General features: G+C 43.6%; 1 long non-coding RNA gene across 2 annotated transcripts in view; it reads left to right on the forward strand.

Annotated features, from left to right (window-relative positions):
* The window catches only part of LOC143960071 (uncharacterized), a 134852-nt gene that overhangs the window by 105897 nt on the left and 4727 nt on the right, over window positions 1-24228 (forward strand). The window contains exons 4-5 of one of the 2 annotated variants that reach the window (XR_013270252.1): window positions 29-229; window positions 17184-17285. This is a non-coding gene — a long non-coding RNA (uncharacterized LOC143960071). Of the gene's footprint in view, window positions 1-28; window positions 378-17183; window positions 17286-24228 lie in introns of those variants that run through there. The other variant, XR_013270251.1, reaches the window with a different exon arrangement.

Raw genomic sequence — 24228 nt, forward strand, 5'->3', positions numbered from 1 at the left:
AATTGTTAATTTCCCTATCTCCTTTCAGGCCAGACCAAGGGTTCCCTGCAGTGAGTTCTATCATCCTGGAGGACCTGGTAGAAGTGTACAGAAGCTAGAGGTGCAGCTAAAGTGATTCTGTCTCTGGAACAACAAGCAGGGAGCCTTAAGCTGGATACATAGAGCCAATGGCAAATCGGACCTCTGAGTGAGAACTAATGACCCTGAGAAGGAGAGAGGCTGTGGAAAGGTGAAGATGGCTTAAGAGTGTCATGTAATGTATTGCTTTCACATAATGACTGCTATGATGTATTCACCATATGTGTGATTGATGAACCTGGGTATTATGTCTATGTGATGTGATGTGTCAATGCCATCTTATGAAGTACACCAGTAAAGTGTGGAAACTATATCTTTTGTGTGGACATTCAAGTGGACATTCCTTTCTTTGAATATAAAGGCTAATGGCTGGAGATGTCTTGGGAAAGTCTCTGGCAAGGAATCAGGCACAATATGGCAGAGGTAGATTGCTACAAGCAGGTAGGTTGTTGTTTTATCAAGAAGAAGTCGGGCAGGAGCTTGTACCTCTTTGTGACAACACACATCCAATCAGAAGCCCCCCTTACATTTGCTTCATTGGGCAGCCATGCCCAATGCTGTCTCAACATAAGAACAACACAATGAAGGCTTGTTCACACTATCACTCCTCTTCCCTTGTGGTGCTAGTGAGTGGGGTTATGGCCCTTTTATATTGTGATGTGGGAGGAGTCCTGGTGTCATGGTCTGGGGTAAGCCTCGGAGGCCAGTAGCTATAACAGTAGAAAGGTTAACACAGTAAACCGCAAAATACACAAGCAAATCTCCCTGGCGGGTCTCATCTGAGGGGTGGGGTCTCAGCTCTTACCAGTTTTCACCAGAGCTCCTGATGGTGGAGATGGATTCCATAGCATGCTTTTGCCAGGTTGTGGTCCTCAGGATCACCCCACCAGGAGGTGAGCAAGCAAGGGCTTTGTAGCAGATGTAGCAGGTTGGGATCAAGCAGACGTGTACTCGATGAACAAGCCAAAGGTTAGTAATGAGTGGTAGCAGGATGGAACCAAGTAGAAGCATAGTCAAGAATAAGTCAAAGGTCAATAAGTGGTAGCGAGGGTAAGGACAGCAGCAGGTATGCATGGGGCAAGATATTAGCTGGAGCAGATCACAATAATTTAGCAAACAGGAAATTCCAAGACATCCAATTCCAAGGCTTAAATATGAAATTCATGGGAGGAACACAGAGTTCAAGGTTAAGGAGAAACAAGATATAAGGTAAGGTTTTCCAAGGGTTCAGGGAGGGAGCTGTTCAACAATTCAGGTGGCATAGTAAGAAGAGCCATTGCTAGACTCAATAGAGGTCTTGGGTTCAGATCCAGATCCTGGTTGAAAGGTGGATGGAAATTGGCCACCCCTGACTTGCATCATGTAGGGCTGTGGCCTGAAGAGTAGTAGGCCTTCGGGGCCTGAGTCCAGAGATACTTTTTTGTGAGAACCCACTGCTGGAGTGCTGGGATACTCATGAAAACGATAAAAGGGAAGATGGCTAGACTATAAGGATTCAGGTCCATGCTATTGGCACTTTATCAGAGACAGAACTGAGATGTGTAACTGTCGTGTTGTACACTGAGAACTAGAAGAGGAATAATGGAGTAAAGTTGCTATGCAAATTGTTCTAAATATTTGGAAAAGGCATTTCTATGTGAAAATGTGTTACTTCAAGTGTGGGCCTTGGGATCGGAAATGTGAATATGATGACAAGGTGAGCCTCCAGCCCAGAGTATCTGAGACAGAATGGGAGGCCTTCTGGTATGTGCAAATCCTATATAGAGAAGAAGCAGGGCAGGACTTGGGCCAGCTTGGGGAACCATTATTAAAACTAGGCCCTTTACACTGTGATCTGCAATGCAGGTCACCACTAATATGCATTGAAAATAACTGGCACTGTCATTAGTCCACATGGTAAATCGCTGCATTTTACCATGCACACTAGAGTAAACCTAACAGCGTAAGTCCTATGACCTATGGCTTTGGCTCACACCAACATGCAGCATTGGTGTGCACTGCAAAAAAATAGGATACGGTGCATTTTTGCACTGCATGTTGCGACAAACTATAACTATAAAAAACACACACACACTAGAGCATGATTATTAAGCACAAAATAATGTGCTCTGTGTGATGTGGACCAGCCCTAAAGCCTCACATGTGTATAAGCTAAAACTAAATACTATTCAATATAAAGCCACAAGGAAAACTCTATTAATTTAGTACACAGAAAAATGAGGACAAAGTCATCTCTTGAAAAACGCTGTAACTGAAAACATAGCAACCAACAATGAGGTTAAATAGCATGTAACAAGCTTTAATAGTCATAAATTATGGCTAATTATAGAACAATTAGATTATGAGGACTTCATTTGAATAGATATACCAAAACCAACTGAATTTTATTGCTTACTTAAGACACGAATTTGATAATGAAGCCACCCTGCAATTTTATTACTATTATTAGCATTACAAAATAAGTTCTTTAATCTTTAAACTTTAATGGTTTTTGGCCAATTGTATATTTTTTTATAAGTTTACATCATTTTAAATCTATATTTTATATGTTTTCTAACTATTTATAGAAAATCTTTATTTTGCAGTAAAACTTTAGTCACACATAGTGATGAGCTGATCGCAGCTGGGTTTTGTTTCGAGGTAGCTTCTGTGAACATTACTGAAGTTCGAGTACCAACCCAATTGAAGTCAGTGGAAGTCCAAGTGTCAAATCCAAACCTGATTGAAGTTAATGGAAGCTGAATGTTATAAAACGGTAATAGCCATTTTGTAGGCTATTTCAAAAAGTTACGGTCAATCAAGCGGCATGGGGGTCTGGGCACTGCCCCGAGGAACATGTACTAAATCAAACAGACTGTATAAAAAATTATTTTTGAAAGGAAGTAGCAATTATAATATTGCTGAAAGGGCAACATTAAAAATGCTAAATTCTTTAAGGCCTTGTTCACATCATCACATAGCGGGAACGAGTACTCCCGCTACATGATTTTGACATCACAGTTTTAACGCGTTTTTGTGTGTCGCATAGAGCAGTCTATTTACTTGAAGCCCCGTTCACGTCTCGTGTGACAATCCCAGCACAGTGCGCGTTTGGGTGCCATTATGCTTCAATGGCACAACAAATGCCATGCAATTGTAATACCATTGTCAAGCGACACAACAGCAAACCGCGCCTTCACAAATTGTATGAAGCTTGTCATTCAAAAACGAGCAGAAGCTTCTTTTCGGGCAACAAACACACATAGGGCTGCCCATTCAAGTGAATTGGCTGGCCAATGCAACATGCAAAATTGTGTGAAAATTGTGTGAACAGGGACTGAATAGGCTGCCCTATGCGCATTTGTGGCCCCAAAGGAGGCTCCTGCTCCTTTTTGGGAGACAAGCTTCACACGATTTGTGAAGGTTTGGTTTGCTGTGGTTGCCGTGCGATCCTGAGCATGACAATTGCGGCAGAACCACATGTTTGGGAAGCCATTGAGGATAATGTGACCCAAGCTCATGCAGGGCATTGTGCTGCAATCCCAAATCATGATATGTGAATGGGTCCATAAAAAAACATGCTTGGGGGATTCCCCTGAACCTGCCTGTGGAGTGGTATATCTGTACAATGTATAGATGAAGGCATCCCCCCTTCATCTATACCAGATCCTTATCCTAGATGAGGATCTGGTATAAATGTTATTGGGGTGTGTCACAAAAGAAAACATTTTTTATATGTGGTTCTCCCTAAAAATACTTACCATACCCCTTATCATTGATGATGATCCAGTATAGATTGTAAAGGGGAACCACATGCAAAGAATAAGAAAAAAAGAATGTGTTTTTTCCAAAAACCCACAACAGATCCTTATTCAGGAAGTCAGTCTGGCTTGCCAGGAATGGGGGTGGGTGAGCGAGCAAGCTCCTTTCCTCCTGAACCATACCATCCCTTATGCATACAACAGGGGACTCCCTGGCAAAGCACCATGTTCCCATGTTGATCAGGACAAGGGCCTCTTCCCCACAACCCTGGTCTGGTGGTTGTGGGGGGTCTGCGGGTGGGGGGATTATCTGAATCTGCTAAAAATCTTGCTGAAAAAATACCTAATTTTAAAAGAATCCCCCCCCAAAAAAAACCTCTACAGTGCAATCATACTAATTAGATGAGGACGTTTTCAATTTTTATTACTTATTTGTACATGCCGCAAGCCCATGCTTATAATTGGTTAACACACAGTATATGCTGCTACTCCTTGTAATTTCTGTACTCCAATGGAAGTATTTTATTTTTGTTAAGACTCTCTTTTATTTTTTATGTAGAGTACTTCAAAGTATAATTCCATTCAAACAGGAAACAGAATTACACAGTGTTTTCACAGCAGAATGTACTAATTAATTCAAGGTTTGGGAGCAGCAAAACACTTATGTATTGGACTTAATGTCATTACATTTGTTGTAGAGCACTGTTTTCTTCCCTGATATTAAATATCTGTACTCCTTCAGTGCCATTCAGACTTCTACAAAAAGTGCTCTTCTGTTAAATAGAGGGCACTGGAGAGAGTGACTGTTAAATTGCAGTGGGAACAAATAAATGTAATGAATACATTTCGGCAGAACCAGCTTACTTTCATTAAAAAAATTGAAATAGTATTTTGGGAGCAAAAAAGTATCTTCGGCAACCCAGAATTAAAATTTCTTAAAGGAACAATTTTGTCCAGGAGGAGAAGTTCCCAGTCTTAAGAGCTGCTGTCCATCTGGGCAGTCCAGCTGTGCTTCTACACTTGTTTGTCGGGGTCTCAGGTGTTTTAGAGCTGGGGGGACTATCTTCCTGAACTTTGCTGGAACTGACTGAGGCTATCTGGAATGGAAATATCACAGGAGAAATGTCTGGCTGATATTGGAAGGAGGCATCCAAGTATCCAGTCACATTCGTGAGTACAGACCTACGTGTAGGCTCCTAGTGACTGTATGCTGTTTAGACATGGGCGCTGTCAAAAAATTTGTTCCGTTTCGTTCCGTACAAAAAAAAATCGTATTTCATAATTTGTGTACAAAATTCAACTTGGATTCGTACGAAATGCAAATTTTCGTTAGAGTTGTAAACTTTTTGTTAAATAACGAAAGTTTGTTATGATAAATTTATCATTATGAGGGGCTCCCACCATTCCTGGGTTTTTTAACTTTTAGGTTTGTTAACTTTTCGTAACAATTCCGAATGTTCGTTAGGATGAATTTATCATTATGAGGGGTTCCCACCATCCTTGTGCTGTGCTGACTTCCTCTGTTTGGTGAACAAAACACCAGTCCTGTTTCTGTTTATTTGGATTCGAAATTTCGTATTTTGTATGAAATTCATAAGCATAGAAATTCCCATCGGGTTCCCACCATCCCTGTGCTGAGTTCCCAGGTCTGTACACCTGCTGTGTGTCCATTATGAGGGATTCCCACCACCCCTGTGCTGAGTTCCCGGATCTGAGTTTACACCCGCTGTGCCCATTATGATGGGTTCCCACCATTGCTGTGCTGTGCTGAATTCCTGGGTTTTTAAAATTTAGTTTTGTTAACTTTTCGTAAAAATAAAGAAAGTTTGTTATGATGAATTTATCATTATGAGGGGTTCCCACCATCCCCGTGCTGTGCTGAATTCCTGGGTTTATAACCTTTAGTTTCATAAGATTTTCGTAAAAATAACGAAAGTTTGTTATGATGAATTTATCATTATGAGGAGTTCCCACCATCCCCGTGCTGTGCTGAATTCCTGGGTTTTTAACCTTTAGTTTCATAAGATTTTCATAAAAATAACGAAAGTTTGTTATGATGAATTTATCATTATGAGGGGTTCCCACCATCCCTGTGCTGTGCTGTGCTGACTTCCTCTGATTGGTGAACAAAACACCAGTCATGTTTCTGTTAATTTGGATCCAAAATTCCAAAATTCGTTAACGAAATTTCGTATGAAATTCGTAAGCATAGAAATTACCATAGGATTCCCACCATCCCTGTGCTGACTTCCTGGGGTTTTTAACTTTTAGGTTTGTTAACTTTTCGTTAATTACGAATTTTCGTTATGAATTTGGATCCGAAAATTCGTAAACAAAATTTCGTAATTCGTTCAGAATACGTATGCATAAAAATTTGTATTTCGGATTTGTACAAATGTACGAATTTCCGGAAATTCGCACAAATTTTCGTTTCATGCAAAACTAATCGCACATGTCTAATGGTGTTTCTATCCCTTGTGTCTCAGCGACAGAGCTTGCTTAAAGTGCAACATTTCCTACGGTGCCTCTTTGTCGCTCTGTCTCTTAGTTGCTGCTGGAGGGATGGTACTAAGAAGTTTTCAGAATGTGACAAGTGTCCTTGTGTTTTTACATAGTGGGGCTGTTATACTAAAACTGGTGAGTGCAAAATCTAGTGCAGGTCTGCATTGAAACCAATCAGCTTCCACTTTTATTTGTTAAAGCTTAATTGAACAAGCTGATGATAGAAGCTGATTGGCTACCATGCACAACTGCAACAAATTTTGCACTCTCCAGTTTTAGTAGATCAAACCCAGTGTTACTTGAGTATCCCACAGCCTGTCTGCACCCTACCCAAGTTCAACCTACAATAAAACATCAAAAAGATACCCCTAGACCAGGGGTCTCAAACTGGCGGCCCTCCAGCTGTTGCGAAACTACAAATCCCATCATGCCTCTGCCTGTGGGAGTCATGCTTGTAACTGTCAGCCTTGCAATGCCTCATGAGACTTGTAGTTTTGCAACAGCTGGAGGGCCGCCAGTTTGAGACCCCCTGCCCTGGACTGTTTATTGAGCCAAAAGAGTGACTGTTACTGTGTGCTTGGCTGCTACTACACTAGTGTGCAAAAAGGACACAAAATCAGCAGGCCCTTTAGAGGGTGATCACTACAGGAAGAAGACGGGTATCCCTGCAGTGTGGATTTCACTACCCTGTTTCCCCGAAAATAAGACCTAGCGTGATTGTCGGTGATGGCTGCATATTAGCCATACTCCCCAAATAACCCCTTCCCTGTTTCCCTGAAAATAAGCCCTACCCTGAAAATAAGACCTACAAGGACTTTAATTAGGGCTTATTTGGGGGATACGGCTTATATTGCAGCCATCACCGACAATCACGCTAGGTCTTATTTTCGGGGGAAACAGGGTAGGACCCAGCTGCCCGCCATACATGGTTCAGCAGGGACCCGACAAATTTCAATCCATATATGGGCATTGTGGTTGAAAAGAACTTGACCTACCAATCGACTTCTCTTCAACCACCCTGTTGAAAAATTTTCACTCAATCGGCCTCGTAGGTTATAGCTGGCAGCATTGACTAGTGTATTCTAATGGCAGGAACATCTCCTCACCATCAAAATACAATGACATTGTGGGGGGGGGGGGGCTCTGTTTTTTTTTTGTTCAACCTCCTGGTTAAATGAAAAAAAACTCATCTATGGCCAGCTTAAAGCTGTAGGAATATTTTTTTTTTTGCGACTAGACTTTAGCTTTACAATGTTACTAAACCCATTAGCCTACATTCATTATATCTGGTCTCCCACAGTACACAGAACATGGAAATGCAATAGTTTTCATTCTGCTCTGATTGTCCTATGCAGGACCCCTGACCCTCTGTCTGGACAGTGCTGATTGGCCCTGTGCTCACCACTTTCATCCTCCCAAGAAAAAAAAAAACTGTCTAGCACTATACACCAAACTGAACATGTCCTCAAGGCTCCGTTGTATCAGCATCAAAAACTGCTCTATAAATTACCTTTCAATAAAAAGACTAAGCAACAATTCTGCGTAACACAATCACAGTGAACAACAAATAAAAATTAGATAGAATTGAGTAAATACTCATACTAAAAATAAAATAATAAGAAATAGGTGTCCATAGGTGAATCCGCACAAATTGTGACAATAGGTCTGAACTTCTTAGCCCTTGTACACACGGTCGGACATTCCGACCAAAAAATCCATCTGATTTTTTCCAACGGATTTTGTCCGAAACTGGTGTTGCATACACACTGCCGGACAAAGTTGTCGGAAAATCCGATGACGTTCGTTCGTTACGATGGGACTACGTTCAGGCTAGTAGCCAATAGCTTTGGTCTAGGAATTTGATCTGAGCATGCGTGGCACTTTGTCCGATCGGAATTCTCTGCACACGATCGGACAAAGTCCGATCAGATCATCTTGTTGGAAAATGTTATATCCAGCTCTCAAACTTTGTTGGTCGGACATTCCGACGGAAAAGATGGAGCCCACACACGGTCGGATTATCCGACAACGCGGTCTGATCGGACATTTTAAGTTGGAATGCCTGACCGTGTGTACAAGGGCTTAGTGTCAATGTCCACCATCCATCACCTTGTACCACAGTGCCTCCACCAAAAGCTGAAAAAAACAGCTTATCAGCTCCTGTAGACCACTTATTACAGTGGGTCAGTCTAAGCCTGAGGTTTATAACCCAGCCCGGGCCCTTCTCCAGGGCTCATCCACATTTCAAATATCACTCAGTGAATTGGATTTGCAGTTTCACATGCCTTGTACTCCCTACCAGCAGATGGATTATGGATTGTGGAAGAAGGGGAGGATCAGAGAGGACAGGATCAAACAGCCTTTTTACACAATGTGGAGGTTTAACCCCTTAGGTTTTACAGTGAGTATAACAAGCATGCTTTACTGCATATACAGACTGATTTTACTGTTGTGGGTTTAGCAACATTTTACTTTTTTAACCACTTACCGACCAGCCGCCGCCATTATACGGCGGCAAGTCTGCTCGTTCCCAAATATCGCTGTACCTGTACGACGGCTCCTTTAAGAATCATAGCAGGCGCACGCGCCACCCCACTGCATGGTGGGGGTCTTGATGCGTGTGGCCATCAGCCACAATGTCTACCGCCCCCCCCCCCCCCCCCCCCCCCCCCCACGATCGCAGGCATGAGAGCCAGAATGGGGATCTGTAAACACACAAATGCCCAATCTGGCAGGGGGGAGAGACAAGTAATTAGGAACAGCGATTTGTCTCCTACTCCAGTCAGTCCCATCGCCCCACAGTTAGAAACACACACATTAAGGGGGAACACTGTTAACCCCTTCATCGCCCCCTAGTGGTTAACCCTGCCAGTGAAATTTAATCAGTAATCAGTACATTTTTATAGCACTGATCACTGTATAAATGTCAATGCTCCCAAAAAAGTGTCAAAAGTGTCCAATCTGTCTGCTGCAACGTCGCAATCCCTCTAAAAATCGCAGATCGCCGCCATTACTAGTAAAAAAAAAATGATCAAAATGCCATAAATCTATTCCCTATTTTGTAGACGCTGTAACTTTTGCGCAAACTAATCAATATACCGTAACCTTATTGCATTTTTTTTTACCAAACAGATGTAGAAGAATACATATTGGCCTAAACTGATGAAGACATTTTGTTTTTTACATTTTTTTTTATATTTATTATAGCTAAAAGTTAAAAATATTGTTTTTTTTTCTAAATTGGCACTCTTTTTTTGTTTATAGTGTAAAAAATAAAAAACGCAGAGGTTGATAAAATACCACCAAAAGAAAGCTCTATTTGAGGGGAAAAAGGGATGTCAATTTTGTTTGTGTGCAGTGGCGCAATTGTCCGTTAAAGCGACGCAGTGCCGTATCGCAAAAAAAGGCCTGGTCATTAAGGGGGTAAATCCTTCCGGTCCTTACGTGGTTAATAAGACACAGGAGTTGAATCCAATGCACTTTTGCTTCAGACAAGCGCAGTACAGATGTTTTTCCTGTCTTTTAAAGTGTAAAAAGACAATGACCTTCCTATAAAAAATTCAAATGCCCAAGTAATCTACAGACGCTCCCACGCATATATATGTTTTTTTCCTTTTTAACACTAAACTTTCATCTTCATTTACTTGCTTTGAATAGGGAACATGATTAGACATTCTAATAGGGAGGGGAAGAACAGATTCATATTGTGTAGCTGTATGTGGTCTCTCTGTTTTTTTTCAATTCAATGTCTGGGTAAGATTGTTGGATAAAAATGTCTTGATTCAGAGGATTCTGGTTGCCTACAATGGTATCTAATTAAGTAATGTCTAGAGACAAAGACTTGGACTCAGAAAGCACTCTTGTGTGCTCATTCTTCCTCCTCCTCCTGTTGAGTACTTTTTAAAAGTTACTTACAGAGAGAATTGTCTTTACACTGAACGTGATTTTACCAACTCATAAAGCCACGCTGCAGTTACTAACACTGTATTAAAGGCTAAGTTCACCTTTGAAACATGTTACATGTTCCAACTGTATTTAAGGTGGACCATTAGACATGTGCAAAATGGAAAAATTGGTTTAGTTTAATTTTGGATAGATTCATAACGTTACTCATTTTGTTTCCTTGTTTCCTTGATTTTCTGCGGAATTCGTCTAGATTTGTTTCTTTTATCCATTTTCTAACGAATTCCAAATTTTTGGAACAATTCAAATTCGGATCAAAAAATGATCGACTCTAATGCAGCCAAAATGTGCATCCCTGCCAAATGGCGCTCTTCCGATCCACCAACCATAATGGAGTGGCTGCGACGTATCGGCAAAACGGCGGAAATGTAAGACCTAATCCATCAAGCTCACGATAGACCCGCCAAATTTGCCACAACCTGGGCATGTTGGTCTCATTTCATCTCTACTTCGGAATATAAACAGCTCTTACAATAGGGAGCACTTGGGGGATGGAGCAGACGAGGAGAACCTAACAAACCCCATCCTTACCCTATCTTTCCCCCACTCACCTATGATTCGACCCACCCTCCCTTCTTTCGCTTTAGACGTTAATTCATACTGGTCTAGAGGACATTTATCATTAGTCAAACTTATTGATCCCACTACGGCCTTTCAATTTTTCATCCAGTGCCTAAGAGAAGCATTTTGTTCCAACAGCACTATAACACATACTACTAACAAGCTTCTCATAGGAATCCTACTATATATAGACCTTTAATGTTAAAAAATGATCTATCCACTGGAGACCCTATGTATCACCCCCAGCTAGCCCCATCTTTTTTGGCACTCTAGAGAATAAATGCTCGCCGATGCATCCATCGATGGGACGCAAGTTACGAATTCCCAACAGAAATGTGGAATGTATGGGTGATCTTCTGTCGACAATCACGGCCTTGCCCGCTTAAGTTGTATGGTTTCTGTACTTTCGCCTATGTTCAAACATTCCTTGTATGATATATTTTCTGTATTGTGTAAAATTCTAATAAAATCTTTTGAAAAGAAAAATTATCGAGTCATCAGCTGTCAGGCTGTCAGCAGGTTTCCCCACTGGCAGCTGTAATGTAAACAAAAGAATAATGGCAATGAAAGATTCAGAAAAAATCAGCCTGGGGGTCCGCCTCCATCCATATGGACTTTAAGGGGAACCCCATGCCAACATTTTTTTTTTAAACTGGCGCGTGGTCCCACCCAAAATCTATACCAAACCCTTACAGCCAGGAAAGGGGGGAGGTGACCCGTCCTTATGAACCATACCAGACCACATGCCCACAACATGGCGGGGCTTTGGGGCAGGGAGGCCTCCCCCTAAGCATCTTGTCCCCATATTTTTTTTGTTGTTTTTTCTTTTTAATATCTTTATTCGTTTTCTTTGTATCAAGCATATAAAAAAAAAAACTCAACACGATTACATTTTACATTGTTTAAATCCCCTACCTGCCCCCCCCCCCGCCCACTCCCCTGTCCACCCCCCATCCTCTCTCATCCACCTTTTGTCACTTGTCTTCTCCCATTCCTTCCTGTCTCTCCCCTTCCTCTGCTCCCATCACTTCTGCTTATCTCCTTGTCTGCTTGAATTTTGTCCACACTTTCCATTTATTTTCAAATCCTTCCATTTCCACTTCTCGACTGCATCCTAAATATTCCATGTTATAAATATCTTTTATTTTTTAATACCAACTTCCCATCATGGGGCTTACTGAGTTTTGCCACTGTCGGGGTATTAAACTTTTGGCTGCGTTCATCATGGGGGGTACCAATGTTCTCTTACAATGTTTTGTTGACATTTTAACCCCATGAAGGAAACCCCTCCAAGGTTCCTCAGGTATCTCTGTTAGTAATCTCCTCTATCACCTGCAGTACCTCCTTCCAATATTTTTTGATTTTTGGGCATGTCCACCATATGTGGGCCATGGTTCCCACTGCATTGCATCGCCGCCAACAAAGCCTTGACACCCCACTTTGGTATTTGTGTGCTATGTCTGGTGTTATGTATCAGCGTTATATACATTTGTAATTCATTTCAATGGTATTACTATCTATTGCCATACTATGTACCATCCTCAGTATATGTACTGAGTACAAGTACATGTTGATGGGGACAAGGACCTCTCTCCCACAACCCTGGCCCAGTGATACAGGGGGTGACTTATCAGAATCTGGAAACCTCCTTTAACAAGGGGGCCCCAAGGTCCTGGCCCTCCCATGTGAATGAGTAGGAGAAACATAGTACACCTACTCATTCACCAAGAAAAAGTGAAAGTTAATAAAAACACAACACCGGTTTTTGACAAGTCCTTTATTTATAAAAAAGAAAAAAACGCAAACCCGAACGAAAAAAAGAAAAAACTTCTGCCCGCCAAACACAACTGTCCCTGTCCAGGGACAAAGATAAATGACAGGTAATCGTAGTGGCATATAGCAACAAATCAAATAAATGGTGTTGCGCTCCCTTAAACTAAATAATATTAATCCATGAAATGCTAACCAATAAAAACATAAATTATCTGTGCATAAATTCTGATTCCCGTGATAAATCGTGATCAGTGATCAAAGTGACTAGTGCAACAAAGCATTCCAAACGAATATATATATATATATGTAAAGAAATAGAAACCACATATATAAAATCACATAGACCAAAGTAAAAATCGCATAAAATCACCCAGTGATAGTGATGAATACCAATAAATAGATTTTCTTACTCGGTGTAAATAGAAACACATAAAATCGCAAAGATAGAAAAGAAATCGCATATACCCATAAAGTGATAAATGCAAATAAATAAAGTATGAAATCACAACGTGATAGTGATGAATACCAATAAATAGATTTTCTTACTCGGTGTAAATAGAAACACATAAAATCGCATAAATAGAAAAGAAATCGCATATACCCATAAAGTGATAAATGCAAATAAATAAAGTATCACACAAAGTGTGTATAAAGCAAAATTGAATAGTGAAACATTCAGTGCAAACAAATATAGAAGTCTCTCAAACTGCAAACAAAAATAAAAAAGTGGCAAAAAAATCCGTAAAGTGCTTCTCGTAGTAGCAGGTGCAATACAACGTAAACTGTGCACACTCTGGTGTCTCTTCAGTGTCCCGCAGTTAACATATAGGGTGGCCCCTTACCTTACTGCTGTAAGGCAAACAGCATAAAGAGACCAAGGTCTCAGATGGTGACAGCGGTGTACCCTTAGTTCCAAGCTAGGAGGACTTCTCCCCACATTAAGGCAGGATCTCACAGAGAAGGAAACAGGAGGGCTCCAAATGGTGAAGTATGTATACACTTTTATTACAAAACTCAAACAAATGGAAAGGTACTCACAAACAAATCAGTTTAAAAACGCCAGATAGCAGTTTAAAATGTTCCTTTTCGTCTCTCAGACGTGGCTTCCTGTATCCACAAGCACTTCCTTCCCACGCGTATCGTCATGTGACTTCATCAGGGATCATTCATGTGAACGAGTAGGAGAAACATAGTACACCTACTCATTCACCAAGAAAAAGTGAAAGTTAATAAAAACACAACACCGGTTTTTGACAAGTCCTTTATTTATAAAAAAGAAAAAAACGCAAACCCGAACGAAAAAAAGAAAAAACTGCTGCCAGCCAAACACAACTGTCCCTGTCCAGGGACAAAGATAAATGACAGGTAATCGTAGTGGCATAACTGGGTGTCCCTGCCCTCATGACTACCTCTCATTGGGTAATGACACCCTCCAAAGGAGAGGTAGACACGGGGGAGAGATCACACGATTACATCCCCATAAACCCTATGTTTACCTGTCTCATTGGAGAACCGCACACCAGAAAATAAAGGGAAAAAAAAACATAGCCACCACATTTATAAATTGGTAGGCCATAATTATATAATTTTTTTGTTATTGAGTTTAATACCACCTTAATGTAGGTCCAGTATAATAATATGGCAGATCTAGATTCTGTGGTCTTTTCTTTGCTAACTTCTATTCTGTATGTGAAAAAGTCATTACAAGTTCTGTTTTTACGCTATTAATCGCTAAGGCCTTTTCTGTCTTCCGCAGCTATTCCTCATCTTGTTCTAACAGCCTCGAGATCTTAGAGAAACCATGAAGATTAGTCTATCAGGAGTCATTGAGAAAATGTCCCTAACATTAGTGGGGGTCAGTACCTACTTACAGTGGTAGCCAGAATGTCACCCTCACTGGCTCTGCCAAGTGGCACTGGACCTGAAACGATGAAGGCACAGCTGCAGGAAACCCTAGCCTTCTGTAACACCCTCATAGATTGCTAGTTCTAGTTAGGTAAATTTAGCTTGTTGGCTCTCCTGTAATCAGTTGAGCTGGGTGTGATTACTTTGGACTTCTCTGGGTTCTGCAGGCTTCGGGTTTGATTGCTTATCCCTGTTTTCTGGAGAGTTCCAGAATCTAGTGGGTGGAGGAATCAAACAAGCAAGCTGAATATTTATTAGTGTATAAAGTACCTCTGCGCCAACCACCTTGACAAGGGGAATAGAGGGATGCTGCAAACACTGAAGGGAGCTTCACCTACTCCCTGAGCAATATCGATTAAGTGGTTTTAGTGTTGCGCAAATGGGGGAATACAAGAAAGGAGGGGAGAGGGAGGGGGGGGGGGAAAGGGGGAGAAAGAGAGGGAAGGAGAAAAGAAAAAGGGGAAGGGGAAGAAAGGGCAGGGAGGGGGAAGGGGAACAGATGAGTATGCAGGTAAAGGATAAAAGGGTAAAGGTCAAAAAGTGCTAGTGTAAAATTATATGTGTCTGGGTGTGCACAAATCCTTGTTCGGTACGTGCTAAACTAAAATAAATGTTAGAGAGTGCCATACAAATAAAAACTCGCAGTAATGGATGAATGCCTCACGGCTGTGAGGTTACAGCCTTAATAGTATAGGTGGGTAACTGGCTCCTGTTCCTGGGATAGGTATGCCTCACAAGATAAAGAGATAATGTCCCATAGTGTAGTAGTTTCAACCAATTGAATTTTATTTAAGTATAGTGACAGGGTACTCACATTCTGAGTGAATAAAAACTGCAGTAATAGAGCAACAAGCAGAGTAACGAACGGTGTATTCCAATGTCCTTCCTAGTGTCTCTCTCACTTCCTTCCTTGCGCATTCGTCACCGTCACGTGACTTCTTCAGGGAAATGAATAGAGAGAAAGGAGTTGTGTTTTTATGCTGATATTTATGTAGCTACAGCCAATGCCTGGGGAGGTGAGCCAAAATGGTGTCTGGAGGATATATAAATAGTTTGGAACCACTGAGATAAGGGTTCTCTTTTTACTGGAAGGGAGGGACCCAGCCAGGAGGGCTACCTGCTCATCCTGGCCATTCTGCAGAAGACCGCAGCCTGATCATCCTAGTTCCAGCTGTGCTCAGCTGGAGGGCCTATCCAACCACAAGCCCATTAGGAAAAAGAAAAGAGGGATGTCACTGGAGACCTGCCTTGGAGGCTTCTCATAGGATCCTGCCTGCTGGAGTCTGAGGAAAATATTCAAATTTTTGGGGACACTGTGAGAACACATTAAGGCCCCTTTCACACTGGGGCAGTTTTCAGGCACTACAGCGCTAGAAATAGCGCCTGAAAAAAAACGGCCCCTTTCACTCCAGTGTGAAAGCCGGAGGGCTTTCACACTGGAGTGGTGCGCTAGCAGGACGGTGAAAAAAGTCCTGCTAGCCGCATCTTTGGAGCGGTGAAAGGAGCGGTGTATTCCGCTCCTAAAACACTCCTACCCATTGAAATCAATGGGAGAGCGCGGCTATACCGCCACTAGTGGCACTTTGCGGGCGGTTTTAACCCTTTTTTGGCCTTTAGCAGGGGTTAAAACCACCCCACTATCGGCCGCAGACCGCCGCTAAAATGACGGTAAAGCACCGCTAAAAATAGCGGCGCTTTACCGCCAACAGCCCGCACCGCCCCAGTGTGAAAGGGGCCTAAGAGAGAGAAGGATCTCAGTAACTGTTTCCTTAGTAACCCCTGCTTCACAGAGTATAAGGCTTGCCTGGCCTGGGGCCCCAGTGCTGTCCATTTTGTCCTACTACTAAGCGAACTGGGTCATGAAGCTGGGGAAGACCCCATCCAAGTTAACTTGCAATAAACTTCCAAAAAGGGCAACCCTTAGACTGATTCTTTGAGCCAGAAAAGTGAAATGTGCTGTTTGCCTGGCTGCTGCTGTACTAGTAGGAGAAAACCCTAGGACACAAATCATCAGCCCTTGTGGGGGTAACACTACACACCTCTGAAGGAACCTTGGTTAAGAATGGCTTTTATATATGTATTTAAAGAGTTTTTCCATTTCCGGAGACTGCTATTCTATTCCGTAGAGTTCCTGTCCTACTACTTATAAATGTATTTTTCATGTTTAATCTTGTTTTTTTTTTCTTTTTGCATTTGAGTAGCTTATGCCACCTTGCACAGCTCCATCCCCATTAAATAAGTAAAAAAGCAAGGTCAGATGCACTTGCATTAGCAAAGAGAAATCTTTTGTGTACATCAGAAAACGCTGCTGTGCCCTCCAGTGTGCGTTCCAGACATTGGAATGACGTCACCGCCCTACACGTTTCCTCATCAGTCTGCAACATCTTTAAGAGCCTAGCTCTTGCAGGTGTAGCAGGTACAGAGATGAGACAAACCATTTACTACTGCGTATAGGAGTGCTTACAATGATCAACTTTTATTTATTCATGTAAGACCTTTATCCACCCCAAAAAAAAGTTTCCTGTAACTGAATATAAAGTGTTAGCTGGAGTTTGGCTTCAATTTGTTAGTTTATCTAAATCTGCTAGTACATCTAACAATCCCCTCCCCCCAGACTGACAATGCTGCTGTACAAATTTGCCCCTGTACTCCTTCATCCAGATTGGGAGCGCTCTAGTACAGGAGGTATGACGCTGGCCAGATCATCAGGTGAAAACAGAGGGGAAAAAAGACAACTAATGCAGCCACCACATCTAATGATTGGTAAGCTATCGAAACTTCCTGTATATTTTACTTTGTTGCCTCTGTTTACTGTTTATTTCCTTGTGTTTTTATAAAATCTAAATAAACACCGATTATAAAAATCGATGGTAAGCTGCAATATATTACATTTTTGGTTTTGGGTTTGCTATCACTTTAATTTGACATCTGGTTTTTAAAAGCTACCGTGATTTAACAAAAAACATCTAAAATAAAGCTCAGGAACATGTTGTTAATAAGTGTTTATTAATGGCACAAAGTCATGGCCAATGTGAAAACCCAGCAGTATAATACATCAGTGGAACTAGAAAATGACTAAACCATTGTAGGTTGGGTATAATTACTAGAGCAAAGAAAAGCTCCTGATAGTGCCCATAGCAACCACACAAATGGTAGATTTCCCATACAAAATTAGCCCACCAAAATCTTAATTGGAATCTGCAATGGGCATGTTAGTTAATGACTGAAACAGGTTCATAGAAAGTTGGATTTGTGCTATGTATGTTGTACAGACTGTTTTAACCATTAATTTAAAAAAAAACACATTATTATGCATGATTCCCATCTGGGCTAATTGGGTTAAAATTATTTCAATATAAAATCTTCAATTTCTGCTGGAAAAATTGTTCATGGTTGTCTCCATGCTTCTAGTAACCAGACAAATGAATTAACAACAATGGCTACTTGTATAACCTCACCTCCACCTCCATGTTACAACCTGAGCAGGTCAAAAAAAAAAATCATTATACAATTAAAATTTCCCTGAGGATAAATAACTTTGTATTAGGCGGCGTACACACGCGGGGACTGTCTGCCGAAACTAAGTTCGTCAAACAGTCCGCTCAAACTTTTGAATGAACGAACACGCCCACACACGGCACTTTTTGAGCGGACAAATACGGCAAACTTTGTTCGTCGTACTAAGTCCGCGCAACTTTTGAAAGGAGCGGACTCGCCCACACACGAGGCAACAGTCCGCTCATTTCGAGCGCGTGTGCAGGTAGGCGGGGCCCGCGACGGAGACGTCGCGGGCTCCGCCGCCTGGAATGGACTTAAAGGGGAACCCCAACGCCGAAAAAATCGGCGTGGGGGTCCCCCCAAAGTCCACAACAGACCCTTGTCCGAGCACGCTACCCGGCCGGCCAGGAAAGGGGGGCGAGCGAGCGCGCCCCCCCTCCTGAGCCGTACCAGGCCGCGTGCCCTCAACATGGGGGGTGCCTTGGGGAAGGGGGGGGCCGCGCGGCCCCCCCACCCCAAAGCACCTTGTCCCCATGTTGATGAGGACAAGGGCCTCTTCCCGACAACCCTGGCCGTTGGTTGTCGGGGTCTGCGGGCGGGGGGCTTATCGGAAGAAGGGAGCCCCCTTTAATAAGGGGGCCCCCGGATACCGGCCCCCCACCCTATGTGAATGAGTATGGGGTACAATGTACCCCTACCCATTCACCTGTAAAATAAAAGTACCCAAAAAAAAACAACACACGAGATAAAATATTTTATTGCACAGCTCCGGGGGTCTTCCGTCTTCGGGGGTCTTCTCGCCGGACTCCTCCGCTATCTTCTTGTAGCTCTTTTGCTAGCGGAGGAGTCCGGCTTTCTTCCTCCCCGCCGCCGGCCTCTTCTCCTGACTTCGGGGGTCTTGTCCCCCTCTTCGGTTCTTCTGCCGGGCCACCGCGCCTTCTTATAGCTCTTTTGCAGGCGGTGGCCCGGTCTTCTGTCGCCGCCTTCCGTTCTTCTGTCGCATATAGTGACAATGGGGCGGTGTCACATGGTATATGTCACATGGGTTGGTCACATGGGGACTATGACATCGTAAGGGGGCGGGGTCACCATGTGACCAACCCATGTGACATATACCATGTGACACCGCCCCATTGTCACTATATAAGTGGCCGCTCAGCGCGGCTCTGGCATTCCGGCCGGAGAGAGCGACGTGTCAACATCTCCTGGAGAAGAACAAGAAGAACAAGAAGAAGAACAAGAACGGAAGGCGGCGGCGACAGCGGCGACAGAAGACCGGGCCACCGCCTGCAAAAGAGCTATAAGAAGGCGCGGTGGCCCGGCAGAAGAACGGAAGGCGGCGACAGAAGAACGGAAGGCGGCGACAGAAGACCGGGCCACCGCCTGCAAAAGAGCTATAAGAAGGCGCGGTGGCCCGGCAGAAGAACCGAAGAGGGGGACAAGACCCCCGAAGTCGGGAGAAGAGGCCGGCGGCGGGGAGGAAGAAAGCCGGACTCCTCCGCTAGCAAAAGAGCTACAAGAAGATAGCGGAGGAGTCCGGCGAGAAGACCCCCGAAGACGGAAGACCCCCGGAGCTGTGCAATAAAATATTTTATCTCGTGTGTTGTTTTTTTTTGGGTACTTTTATTTTACAGGTGAATGGGTAGGGGTACATTGTACCCCATACTCATTCACATAGGGTGGGGGGCCGGTATCCGGGGGCCCCCTTATTAAAGGGGGCTCCCGGATTCCGATAAGCCCCCCGCCCGCAGACCCCGACAACCAACGGCCAGGGTTGTCGGGAAGAGGCCCTTGTCCTCATCAACATGGGGACAAGGTGCTTTGGGGTGGGGGGGCCGCGCGGCCCCCCCTTCCCCAAGGCACCCCCCATGTTGAGGGCACGCGGCCTGGTACGGCTCAGGAGGGGGGGCGCGCTCGCTCGCCCCCCTTTCCTGGCCGGCCGGGTAGCGTGCTCGGACAAGGGTCTGTTGTGGACTTTGGGGGGACCCCCACGCCGATTTTTTTCGGCGTTGGGGTTCCCCTTTAAGTCCATTCCAGGCGGCGGAGCCCGCGACGTCTCCGTCGCGGGCCCCGCCTACCTGCACACGCGCTCGAAATGAGCAGACTTCCCTCCGAGCGGGAACAGTTTGCTCATTTCGAAAGTAGCCTACACACGGGCGGACTGTTCGCTCAAACCAAGTTTCAGCGGACAGTTTTTCGGAATTTCCGAAAAACTTTGTTCGTCAAACTGTCCGCTGAAACTGTCCGCTGAAGCCCCACACACGAGCGGACTGTCCGCTGAAACACTGTTCAGCGGACAAAGTTGAGCCAACAGTCCGCCCGTGTGTACGCGGCCTTATGGTACAAAATCCAAGACAATCTGAATTGGAGCAATAATGGTCCCTAAATAGTCCAATGTAAAACCACAGTCACTCATTGAAAGCATTGGTGTACTTTGGTGTTGTGCTGCCCTAGGCAAGAATCTACCACTTTATAATTACAGAGGAGGTCTGGTGCTAGAATTACTGCCCATGATCTGACATTCGTGGTTATACCTAACACGTGTGGGACTATCGCTGTTTGACCAACATGCGCTTTTGCCTTTATGTACAAGCACGGGAGGACGGAGGCTCCTGGTGGGATAAGAGAGCCGCGGGATGCGGCGGGAGGGGGGAATGTCCTCTCCCGCTGCTTGTAATAGGAACAAGCAGGAAATCGAGTGGAATCAAGCAGGAAAACAAGTAGGAATTGAGTCGCTTTGATTGCTATAACAGGAGAGCCAACTGTTGGCTCTAAAAACCGATACCAGGGTGATGCAGGCATCATCCCGATACAGGTGCCGCCCCCCTGAAAAATGCTGCCCGAGCCAAATGCCTTCTTTGCCTCGTGGTAGATACACCCCTGATTAAAAGGATGACTTGCTGCTTCCCTTAAGCCCAGAGTCAGGGTCAATCCGCCAGAGACAAAACTGTAATAAAAAAAAAGTGCACAGGGCATGACCATCTAATTTTAGAATTTATTGCACAAAGTGTTAAAGAAGCAATTGCACTTAGATGTAAGGATAAAGGTGCAGGCACATTATCAAAGCCAGCTTGAGAAAGGAGTGTATACAGCCCTGAAACACACATAGCCAAGCTCCTTATGTCTGATGTTATTTGCTCTCCGGGAACTCGACCTGTTGCCTGGACATCTGACCACGCTGACCACATCTGACCACAGTTTACTATCCAGTGACAGCCACTTCCTGGCACAATTCTGCATTACTCCGCCCACTTCTACTATGTACTCCATATTTCAATCTCAGGTCCTCCTGGTAAAGCTTTTGATAATGTGCCTATACCTATAACCTTATATGTGAGTGCAATTTGTTCTTTTAACCCTTCGTGGTATAAATTCGGCACTTAGATGGCCCCGCCTTCTGCACCTTTCTTTAATTAAAAAAATATCAAATTGTAACTCAGTTCTCTTCTTATGGCAAGTAAAATGTGAACCTTAAAGAGGAAGTAAACCCTGATGGGTCTACTTCCTCTTTGATTCCCTGCAAAGGTAAAGCATAATGGACTACTATGCATCGCATAGTAGTCCATTATGTGTCACTTACCTGACACAGGATCCAACGAAGTCACCGCTGTCCCCTGTAGTTCCGAGTGTCCATCTTCTTGGTGGGTCTCGCTGCTCCGGTGCTGTAATTCGCCGGAGCAGCGATGACGTCACTCCCGCACATGTGCACGGGAGCCGTCACTCTCAGCATATCACAGCGATCTGCGGCTTGCCCAGTGCGTCTGTGCGCCGCTGTCTACGGTGCATGCGCCGTAGACAGCGGTGGCTGTGTTCAGGTAAATATCTCCTAAACCGTATAGGTTTAGGAGATATTTCTTGGACCTACAGGTAAGCCTTAATCTAGGCTTACCTGTAGGTGAAAGTGGTTTGTAAGGGGTTTTTTTTTCATGCTTTTATTATTTTTATTATATGAGTGGCATGATTTGCGCAGGACTCCTTGTTTTATTTATCTGTAAGGGTTTACAACCACTTTAAGGCTAGGTTTAGATGTGCATGTAAACCCACTGCTCCTCTAAAAAGCAATCCATGTTTAGTCGATTCCAGTTGATTGAAAGGCAGTGGGGAGGCAATGTGATGCCTCCTCATGGCCTGTTGGAACCCAATTTTTGCTGACCAAACACACCACAAGCACATGCATTGGATTTTCTGGGCATCCCCATTCGTGTTCAACCAGCTTGTTGCCCGCTGATTGTAATAGGTTTGATAGTTTTTGTTGTAGGCGTGAAGCAAAAAATCATGACTGCAGCATGTAAACCCCTTGTCTTCTGCCACTGCAACCTAACTTCAGTCATTAGTCTAAAATGGGGGTCTCCAAACTTTCTAGTCAAAGGGCCAGTTTACTGTCCTTTAGACTTTAGGAGGGCCGGATTGTGACCATTGAGAGTAGAAAATTCCTCAGACTTGGTGATCAGAGGTGGTAAAAAAAATTGCATTAAAAAAATTACATAACACTGCCTGTAGGCGGTAGGATGAGAAACTGTGCCTCATCATTGGTATTAGTGGGAAGAATAATTTCCATTGTTAGTGTCAGTGGGAGGAATAGTACCCCATCCTTGGTATCAGTGGGAGTAAAAGTGCCCTATCCTTGGTATTAGTGGAAGTAGTAGTGCCCCAAGAATAATCCCATCATTGGTGTCAGTGCGAAGATTTGTGCCCCAAGGTTGGTGTCAGTGGATGGGATAGTACCCCATTGTTGGTATCAGTGGGATATGTCTTGTATCATTGGAAGGAATAGTGGTCAGATAAAGGCATGCAAAGGACCACATCCGGTCTGCGGGCCACAGTTTGGAGACCACTGGTCTAAATAACGCCAAATTGAATGACATAATGGCGAGATTTACTAAAACTGAAGAGGGCAAAATCTGGTGTAGCTATGCATAGAAACTAATCAGCTTCCAGATTTTATTGACAAAGCTTGATTGAACAAGCTGAAGTTAGAAGCTGATTGGTTACCATGCACAGCTGCACAAGATTCTTAGTTTACTAAAGCATCATGTATCATAAGAATTGCCATTGAATAATGGCGCCATACACGCGTTAATAAATGACCATTTGCTTTTCTGATTGATCTATTCTGATTGAAATAATTGAACTATGGTCAAAACCTATTCTATCAATATGGTACACATGGGGAAGTTTCTATCAATTGATAAGCTATTATTATAACATATGATCATAAATCACCATGTAATCTCAAAATCTGATCTATCAAAATACGATCATATTTATGAACAACGTATCTCAGTACTGGCTAAAGCAGTGCTGACCAAATCCAATCGCAATTGAATCTTAGTCGAAAAGGAAGTTATGGCTGTTCTATTTTTAGAAAATTCAATTGTTTTGATCGAATTACAGATCAATAGGATAAAAAAAATCAAAACATACATGGGCACCATAACACATTTATGTCCACGCAGTGGGTGTCCCTAACACTTACTGTATTCATCAACCAGCTCCAACGTTCTGTGCAGGGAGCTCGCTCACTGCATGCTCTCAACAAAGTGACCAAGCTGTCATTGACAGCGTGGGCAGGGCTCCTGATCATGTGACTGCTGAAACAGCCAAACCCAGTGGTCACACGACTAGAAACCTCACCTCCTGTCTTTCAGAACTACTGACAGTTTACTATGCTTCAGTTATGAATGAACACAGTGGGGGATCGGTACTGGTCACTGACTGTGTTCATTCAGAAAAGAAAGATATGTCATTTACTGGCAGCAGCTGACATGGGAGAAGAGGAGGGAAGCCGGCAACACAGCATGCGGTGGGGGCACACGTGGGTCAGACAACAGAAGAAAGAGGAACCTGAAGGTTAGTCCATATTCCATATTTAGTGGAAAGGATCCGCTGTATTTTCCTCCTGCAGCAACTGAATGTCGTAGAAGGGAGAGGAGGAGAATTGGGCATTCAGCTGCTGCAAGGAGGAAAATTCAGCCAATTGGTTCCACTAAATGCCACCCACGCCGCTTTTCTTCTTCAGCTTCCAGGATCGGCAACCAAGGCACATGATCTACCGTCACCTGGCCGTGATCAACAGGTTTCTGACTCCTACAGTATGGGAAGAAGGCAAGCCGGGGGATTCAGTGTGAAGCTTTGGGCAATATTCTGCTCAGAAACCTTTGGTCCTGCCATTCATGTGGATATTACTTTCACACGTACCACCTACCTA

Source organism: Lithobates pipiens, unplaced genomic scaffold (genome assembly GCF_037356315.1).
Source record: "Lithobates pipiens isolate NorthernLeopardFrog02 unplaced genomic scaffold, aLitPip1_a1.2 Scaffold_8, whole genome shotgun sequence".
NCBI lineage: Eukaryota > Metazoa > Chordata > Amphibia > Anura > Ranidae > Lithobates > Lithobates pipiens.